Source organism: Echinops telfairi, unplaced genomic scaffold (genome assembly GCF_000313985.2).
Source record: "Echinops telfairi isolate 266 unplaced genomic scaffold, ASM31398v2 ScPeMD7_7424;HRSCAF=8462, whole genome shotgun sequence".
In the NCBI taxonomy this organism is placed as follows: Eukaryota; Metazoa; Chordata; class Mammalia; order Afrosoricida; family Tenrecidae; genus Echinops; species Echinops telfairi.
In genome coordinates, this window is record NW_022111324.1 from 24,623,938 (window position 1) to 24,630,816 (window position 6,879).

A 6,879-nucleotide genomic window follows, 5' to 3' on the forward strand; every position below is an offset into this window, starting at 1 on the left:
GATTTCCAAACAATCTCACATAGTGAGCCTTCTGACCAGAATGAATTGAGTCATCTAATCAGCAATTTAAATCTTCCGAAGGAATCTTCTGAAGTGTTTGTCTCTAGACTAGAGGAAAAGAATGCCCTTAAGCTTGGAACAAAATTTCCATTTTGAAGAAGGAGAGAGAATTTGCTGCCGTCCTTTACCGAAGACAATAACCTAGTACTTTCAAATGCCAGCGGAAACCTGAAGAAAAACGTTTTTTTTGCAGAACATAAGCCAAGTGGGCGGCCTCTTCAAATGGACCGTTCAAAAGGTAATGTGAAATGCGTTCTTGGCAACAAATGTGGTTCTGTTCCAGTCAGTCACACCAAGGGTGAAGAAAGCGTACAAGGTATGAGCCCCTAATAAAATGATTTTTTTTTAAATTTTTAAAAAAAGAAAGCATACAAGTCCATCTCTCTAGTTTGGGGACAGGTGAATGAACCCAGAACATCGGCGGGTGGTTTGTGTAGACTGGAAGACGGCTGATTTCCGTGTTGGTCATCAAAGTAGCCTTGCTTTGCCTTTGGGGTTGTGAGCAAGGCCAGGTTGGCCTCTGAGGGAATCTATGGTGGCTGGAGGGCAAAGTGGAACCCATGAACCTTGGGTAGCAAGAGATACTGCTGGAAGGAAAATCCTAACAGGGAATTTTAAACTTTGGAAAAGAAACTCAATGCACTGCCTCACCCCAGGTACTGCCTCATGCCTGGAAGGCACCCAGCCCCCACCCCACCTTCTTCTTTTACTAAGGACCTATCTGCCCTAGAAATCCCCACCTAGTCCCCACCTGCAACCTTGATCCTGCAGATAAAGTCTAAAAGCTATGCCCACCCGATATTCGGGGACCCAGATCTGATTCGCTAGTTCCTCTGAGTTCTCCTAGAGTGCTGCCTGACCATTCCCAAGCCACGGTTTTGCTGTACCCCGCCACTGCTACATATAAAGCTAGGCCTGATGAAACCATGGATAAAAGCTTTAAATGAAGATGGCTCGTGCATTGAACACACAGCGTGTAAGGTACCTGGACTTACCATGGAAAAACTGAAGGAAGGAGTTGTCAATGGCCCACAGCTCCGCCAACTTAGAAAGAACCCACATTTCATAGCATCAGTGAATGAAATTGAGTCCCATGCCTGGTCTTCGTTTGTTCTTGCAATAAAAAAAATTTCTTCATAACAAGAAGGCAGTCAACCACACAGAATTAGAGAATGTGATCTCTCAGCAGAGTTGGCTGTCCTGTGAGTGTTAAAGTCCATTGTCTGCATGGCCGCTGCGCTGGCTTTCCAGAGAAACTTGGTCGTGAACAGCCAGGTGAAAGGTTTCACCAAGACGTACAATCAGCAGAAGCCAGACACCCAGGGCGGCGGGATGCACACGTGACAGCAGCCTAGCGCTGGAATCTTCAGCGGAAGGCTTACAAAAGGCTCTTCTTGAGCGTTGAAGGACTTGAGAGTTTGTGTCCGAAATCTGGTTTTGGGTATGATATGAGTAATATTCATGCACTATGCCTTTCTTTTCATTTTTAATATGGTTCCTTCCTGCTTGAAAGATTTTCATTTAAAGTCTACATTAAACTATCCGGACTGTTTTAGGGGCGAGCAGAGTGGAAAGTGGCATATACGGCATACGTTCTGGAAGTCAAAAACTAGAGCGGAGGGGGAGAAACCGGCGCTGTTTTCGGAATGAGCCAGTCAAGAATACCCGGAAACAAGTCTTAACGTTTGAGGCACCCAAATGCGTGTTGGCCAGAGTTCATATTCCTGCAAGTAGAGATATTTTGGAAGACTTTTCCAAAATTCTTCCCATTGATCTCCAGACTACATCGGGGGCGGGGTGGAGGTGGGGGGGCGGTGTCCTGTATTAAAATTCTTATGCGCTTCGATCTCCTTTACCAATGCACACGTAGGATGGGAATAAAAATAGCTCACCCTGAAGAAAACCCACACCCCTGATGGGCATCGGTCTTGTCCGCAGCACCCGAGACTCCCCTGAGTGCATCTGGCTTCAGCCCACGTGGTTGGGTAAAGCCCAAGAGAGCACACTCCATATATCCATCAAGTGGTGGAGCCTGCCCAGCCAGGGACTCCGCACTCCGTGCTGGGCCGGAAGAGCGCGAACTACAATCCCCAGAATGCCCCGGGCGTGACGGCACGTGGTCCTGGGCCGGGCAGCGGCGACGCTAAAGAGGCTGCGGGGCTGCGGGCGGCGCGGCGCGGAGCTGTAGGTCTGAGCGGAGCGCGCGGCGGTGGCGGCTGCCACGGCAACGGAGGAGGATTTTTAGTGGGTCTGGTGAGTGGGTTCGGGCTAATGGACGCGAGCCGCGGGTGGGCGAGGCGGTGACGGACGCGGAGGAACCGAGGACGGCAGATAAAGCTGGCAAGTGAACTAGAGAGGGTTGTGGGTGCGACACCCTCCCGGCCTGGGCAGTGCCCTGAGACGGGCACTGGGACCCGCTGCCCGCGTTCTTTCCAGAGCGCCCGGCCAGTCTCCCGGTTTCTTCTCCAAAGGTTCAGAATCAGCAATTGGCGCAGAGTAGCGATGGCGGTGGGGAAATCAGTAGTGTTTCTGCTTTTTTGTTGTGTATTTGTTTTGTTTTCATTTGCTTCTTCCCCGAGTATGTATTTCTCACTCCGGTATTTCTGCTTTTCTTGAAATGTTGCTCTTTTAAAGTTAATTTAACCCCGGCGTTTTGAATTATTTGTGCTAAAGATCTTGTCTAGGAGAGGCATTAGTAGAGCAAGCAATAATACCCTTTCTTGCTGTTTGAGTAGTAATATTCTAAGTGCACATGAAATCTTAGGGTGGAAAACATTTTAACCATGGTACAAACTATGGAAAATTTCAAAGATTAACCGTCCCAAATTTCAAAATCAAACTTACCAAATATATCTCATTCTCTGTTAAAAAAATCGCTGCCATCCTCTGATCCACAGCTTCCGATTGGAGCTCTACTGTTCAGAACATCAGAAAAACTTTCTGGTTTTGAAGGAAAGTTAAAGCTACCTGGTAATAGCTCTGATGTTAGCTTTTAAGACATAATAATTGTCCAGTGTTTGGGGGAGATTGTGAAAGGTTAAAGACATCATTTTCAGCTTGGAGCATCAGGGAATGTTGCCTGGCTCTCGGAGTTGGGGTTTAAATGTTGGCTAGAATGAAGGAAGAAGCCCTGGCCCAGTGGTACAGCGGTGAAAACGCTTGGCTAACTGAAAGGTTGGTGCTTCAAACCCCTTAGTAATCCTCTCCAGAGAAAGACCCAGCCATCTGTTCCCATAAGGACTAAACCACAAACCCCAATCTGTTGCTATCTAGTAGATTCCAGCAGCCTTTATAAGACAGGGCAGAACTTTTCAAAGAGTTTTCAAGGGGCCCTAAATCTTCAGAGAAGCGGATGGCCACATCTTCTGGGAGCATCCGGTGGGTTTGAACCACTGACCTTATGGTTGGCAACGCACTGAACCACGATACCACCAAGACTCTTTCTAAAGATTATAGCCCAGGAAACCCTATTGGGCAGTTCTACTCCATCGGTCGCTCTGAGTCACAATCTACTGGGTGACATCGCACAACAATATACAAACCCACTGCCATCCAGTGATCCGGATTCACAATGGCCTTGTAGGATAGAGCAGAATGGCCCCTTTGGGTTTCTAAGACTAAATTTTGATGGGAGGAGATGATCTCCTCTCTCTTTCTCCTATGGATCAACTTTGGGATTAGTAGCCCTACACTTCACCCCCTATACCACCAGGGCTGTGGGTGTTTTTAAGCAGCGCGAAGATTAGATTGGAAACGTCTGTGTTTCATTAACCTAGAAGCCTGTGTTGATTGAAGGAGGGGAGAATTTCTTTCCATCAAGAATATGTCACACTGCCAATCCCAGCTTCTGCCCATCCTAAGATTATCAATGTTTGTCCCCTGACTTGGTATAAATGCAGTTCCAAAGCACAAGAATATGGAAGTCAGTTTAGCATGAACAACCTTGTGCTGTTAGAATTGGGAGACTTTTGTAATGCCCACTGTAGCTCCTGGGGCTCTTCTCACTTGAACTTTCTTGTGTCCCCATGGACCTGTGGCTGTGCCCCTTGCTCTAGATAAGAGGTTACAAAGGGGTGAGTTATCAAAGGGGCCATAAGGGAGGAAGATAGCAAATTGACTTGAAATGACTTAGTCCTTTAATAGACAAGAGTAGGGAGGTTTGGAGAGCAGACACTGGCAGAATGGAGATGGCAGGGAAGGCGGAGCAGGTAGTAATACTTGCTATGTGTCTGAGACTGGTTATTTTATAAGCATACATTCCTTCGATTCTCTCGGTAACCTGATGAAACACTACGACTGTTCTCCCCATTACCTGCTGATGGGAAGGCAGCACAGAGAGATTGAGGAAGGAAACCGAGGTCAGCCAGCTGGTGAGCGCCAGTGCCATGATGTCTAGTAGATTCTAGTAGAATCTAGAAGTGTGAAGTCTGGCTCCAGGGCTGACTTTCTGGCTCTTCTGCAGAAGCAGAGGAAGGAATCACTTCAAGGACAAGAGGTCAGGTTTCACTTTGGGGTATCTCGTGTTGAGATCCCGGCAGAAGTGCCAAGTAGAGATACGCAGCAGAGACACACCAGCTATGCAGCCGTGCTCTCTGATGCCCACGACGCTCCCCTGAGTCAGGCAGGGCCTGTGTGAATGACCCTGAGGCTCAAAGTGACCTGCCCATAATCACGAGTGGTCAGGTGAAGCTCAAGGATTAGAGGTGCATCTTGTGACTTCTCTTGTGTTTTTCCCCAAGGACCAGGTGATTACATTTATCTTTCCAACCCACCAGCATGAGTTTCAGTCACATCTTCAAACTAGGAAAAGGCAGAGAACGCTTGTGTCCTATATAGCTGGTAAGCCCACGGCCATTGAATCAATTCTGACACATAACAGCCCTATAGGAAAGAGTAGAACTGCTCTAATGGGTTTTCAAGACGGTAAATCTTTTTTTAAACAGATTTACTGGCACATAATTTACATATCATGCATATCAATAGCTCAACCGTTGCATCATATCAAGGAAAATTTGTACAATTATTACATCACTTTTAGAACACCTCCTGCCCATGGTTAAATAGCCTTTACAATGAATTGTGCTATCACAATCCTTTCTAGTGCTCCCTCCTGCCAAGACTGTAACCCTTTACAGGAGCAGACAGCCTCCTCTTTCTCTTGGAAAGCAGATGGTGGGTTTCAGCTGCTCTCCTGGGGGTTAGCAGCCCAATGCAAAATCCAGGACACCCCGGGGCTCCTTCTTTGTTGGTTAAGGGTCCCTTAATTGCCTGAAGGAAAAAGAAGTTGGGCTTGATTTCAGGGACAAGTCATCCTAGGAACCTCACTGAGGGTAGGAGTTGTACCATAGTTGGCTTTCTACCAGAGAATCAATTTCTCAAGGGCTCACCTGAGCCAGGACTCTTGAAGGATAACAGGAAAATAAGTAGATGACGTGATCTCATTATTTCAGAAGTTTATACTCTTACTTAGGGAATGAGATGAACAGCTTTAAAATGAAAACACAGGAAAAGCAGTTTATTATAACAGAAATAAGTCGTGCGAATTCAGTGACATTGGATTTTAAATGTGCTTTTAAAAAAAAAGTTCCTTTTAAGTGAATTCCAGCTTGTAGTGAGCCTGTGTATTGCAGAGTAGAACTGTGTCATGTGGCTTGTAGTCGCTGGGATCTTCAGCAGCGTTGGCAGGCCTGTCTTCTAAGGTGCCTTTGCGTGACTTTGAACTACCAACCTTTTTTATTAGTAGCTGAGCACGTAACCATGTATAGCACCCAGAAGCCTCTTTAATATGCTGGTGGCCACAAAACTGTAACACGTCCCCTCTTGCTGGTCACCTTTATCCAGCAATGCATTTGCTATAACCCCACTGTCTTTTGTATGGTTTTCAGCAGATATCATTTGACTATATCTTATTTTCTTCTTAAATCATTAGATTTTCCATTTAGAGGTATGATTTACAAATGTCTTGCCGCTCCAAAAATAAGACAAGAAAGAGTAAGTCCAAAAAGTACTGCTGCGAGGACATCCAGTACAGCTTATGCCAACCGAAGCCTGTGTAAACCTGACTGCTCAGTAGATGGCTACAGACAGGGTCTCTCAGTAGCATTTGTTAGTCTTGCTAGTATCGCTAGGGTGCTTCAAAAGAAGGTCCAGTCACACAGTGGCTTCCAAGAACATCTACTGGGCCAGTTAAACTCAGCACAGACAGTTCAGTTCAGCTCAGACAGTTGTGGTGACTGATTTGGGGAATTGGAGTTTGAAGAAAGTTGAAAACTGCGTTGGTGAGGAGAAGGCTGGGGACAATGTGTCAAAATACTTTTCCCATCATGACAGTGCAGCCTTTCATTCTTTGTGGTTAACCACACCTGTCCTATGAGAATGTCACTGGGAAACCTTTCCATACCTGCTGCTGGCTGGTAAGGTCTGGGATGCCCCGCACCATTTTAGCCAAATACAGAGACCAGGTTTATTTGAGAAATTCTTATTTCTGCAAGCAGAAGAAGAAGCTGGGGTGAAACCTCCCCAAACTGCTTCGGAGATTTGGAGATAAGCGAGTTGAATACCCTAACCTCTGTGGGAAGTTGAGGGATGTTAGCAGGTTGTTGCAGTGCACAGAGGGGGTCAGCAATGGGACAGAGGAGGCATGGTTCACAGGCCTGGGAGGCTTCCTGTCACTCCCTCAAGGTCTCAGGCTCCATTCCTTATCGAAAAGGCCTTGCTGACCTACATGATTTTGTTCATCCAAACTTGCTGATTAGAGCATTCTTAAGTTTAAATGGGAATTTTACTGCAAGCCAGAGGGGGTGAGGCTATTACATTTGG

The 6,879-nt window shown here is 46.5% G+C and overlaps 1 protein-coding gene across 1 annotated transcript in view; it reads left to right on the forward strand.

Moving 5' to 3' along the window:
- The first annotated feature begins 2,236 nt into the window (after nt 1-2,236).
- NPL (N-acetylneuraminate pyruvate lyase) overlaps nt 2,237-6,879 on the forward strand; it is a 64,113-nt gene continuing 59,470 nt past the window's right edge. The window contains exon 1 of the mRNA XM_004706791.3: nt 2,237-2,313. The gene's annotated coding sequence lies outside the window, so the exon portion shown is untranslated. The remainder of the gene's footprint in view (nt 2,314-6,879) is intronic.